At 48.2% G+C, this 2290-nt stretch overlaps 1 pseudogene; it reads right to left on the bottom strand.

The window, feature by feature from the left end:
• Positions 1-441: 441 nt before the first annotated feature.
• On the bottom strand, positions 442-1861 carry LOC118584515 (annotated as a pseudogene).
• Positions 1862-2290: the final 429 nt, after the last annotated feature.

Here is a 2290-nt window from a genome sequence, read left to right as displayed (position 1 = left end):
TGGGGATAGAACTAAGGTCATCAGGCTTACCACTGAGCTAACCAAAAGCAAACTAAAAAAGCTTTTTAAATGCTAATGAATCACTTTTTCTACAAGTTTTAGGACTTTTCTGTCTCAAAATAAAAGCTTTCATTAGGAACCCAAGAAGGAAGGCATCTTTAGAGCAAACTAGAAAGTTGCCATTGTTGGTGGGCCAGACATGTACAAACAGAGCTGTGGCCTACCTGTTTTGAGTGGTGTGTTACTGGGGTTTACAGACCTCATAGGGACTTGTGGGAAGAACAAGTTCCCTGGTTAGGGTCTGAAAGGCACTGTGCACATTTGCAATTGGCTAGGATGACTGCAAGATAGAGGGTAATACTGACCCATTCTCTCATCCTGAATGACCCAAAGCCTGGATGGAAGAAGCTATTCAGTTATACAGCTGTCAAGATAGCCAGCTCACTCCACAGCCTGGCCACGTGAACAGGATTCACTGGTTTTCAAAAGGTGACTCCACATCACCCATCTCCACATACACCATCATCAGCTGTGAATAGTATTCAATTGTCATGTGGCCATTCTCTCTGTCAAATCCTGACTTCTTATATCCACCAAAGGGCAACTCCACCGGACTGACTTTGTAGTTGTTAACATAGCACGTCCCCGCCTGAAGCTGAGCCGCCACCCTGTGAGCCCACTGGAGATCCCTGGTAAAGATGTCAGCTGCCAGTCCGTAAGTGGTATCATTGGCCCACTCCAGAACCTTGGCTTCATTTTCAAATGATAAAATGGACATAACTGGTCCAAAGATCTCTTCTCCCACACAGGTCATGTCATCTCTGCAATTAGTTAAAATGCAAGGTGTCATGTAATATCCATGTTTTAATTTAGGATCCGTTGGTACATACAGCTCTCCACCATAGAGCACGGTAGCACCCTGGTCCTTTGCTGACATTATAAACCAAGGACTTGTTCCAGATGTGGCCCATTGATGAGTGGGCCCATCCTTGTATCTTCCAGAAGGGGGTCTCCAATTTTTATCTTTTCAGTCTGCTCCACAATTTCTTTTGTAAATTTATCAACAATCTCTTTTTGCACAAACACTCTAGTGCCATTACAGCAAACCTGGCCTTGTAAGAGGAAGTTGGCCACCAATGCCCCCTTCACAGCCTTCTCCAGGTTACAGTCTGAGAAGATGATAAAAGGAGATTTGCCTCCAAGTTCAAAAATGATGGGTTTGATTCCTTTAGCTGACATCTCCATGATCTTCGTGCCCGTGGGCATGCTTCCAGTGAAGGAGACTTTGAAACTGGCCTGTGGCAGCTCCCCCCTTGCACCACATTGAAGAGCCCAGGAGGCACCCCAGCTTTGGTGTAGATCTCAGCCAGAAGCAAAGCAGACACAGGCTTGAGGGGAGAGGGCTTAAAGATCATGGCTTTACCACAGGCCAAAGCAGGAGCAGACTTCCAACAGGCAATCTGGAAGGGGTAGTTCCATGCTCCTATCCCCACACACACCCCGAGTGGCTCTCTTCTGGTATAGCCAAAGGATCCTCCTGGGAGTTGGATGTGCTCTCCTGCCATGGATGCAGCCAGGCCTGCATAGTATTCCAGGCACTGCCAGGAAGTGTCAACATCCTGGCAGGCCTCAATGCGGACTTCCCATTGTTGATTGTCTTCATGGTGGCAATTGCATCCTTCTGTTCCTTTATCATCCGAGCAGCCTCTAAAAGGACTTGGGAACATTCCATGCCAGATTTTTTACTCCAGCTTTTAAAGGCAAGCATTGCATTTTTAAGAGCCAAATCTACTTCCTTTTCTCCTGAACACTGTAAAGTAGCTATCACTCTGCCAGAGGCCAGCTCGAACGCCTTCTCCGTGCCGCAGCTGTCCGCCTGCTCCACATGTCCCTGCCTCGGTAGTTGAGCGGCTGCAACCAGACACCAGACTAAGGTGCCAGTGCTCGTGGCGGCGACCACAGAGTGGAAGAGCGAGGACTGCCGGGCCGGAGTGCACAGAGAAACATGTGCAGAGTGCAGAGCACTCAGGGAAGCCCCAGTAGATCATGCACAGGGAGGAGCAGGGTAGCGTAGGGGCTTTTTTTTTTTTTTTTTTTTTTTTTAAATCATAAAAGGACTAGCGTTCTAGGCTGTGGTGCTGAGCCAGGTCCTCCTTCCTTCAGTAAAAATAAGGACGTTACCCAGTTCCTTTGGGCTTGGTGACCTGGACACCTTACCCACCCATGGAAGAAGGACTTGAAGCTACTCTCTCCATGAGGCCCAGCTTCAGAGGCCAGGAAAGCCAACACC

This window comes from Onychomys torridus, chromosome 5 (assembly GCF_903995425.1).
Source record: "Onychomys torridus chromosome 5, mOncTor1.1, whole genome shotgun sequence".
NCBI classification, from domain to species: domain Eukaryota; kingdom Metazoa; phylum Chordata; class Mammalia; order Rodentia; family Cricetidae; genus Onychomys; species Onychomys torridus.
Note: the sequence above shows the minus strand (reverse complement) of the source record. Positions and strands in the feature narration are given on the sequence as shown.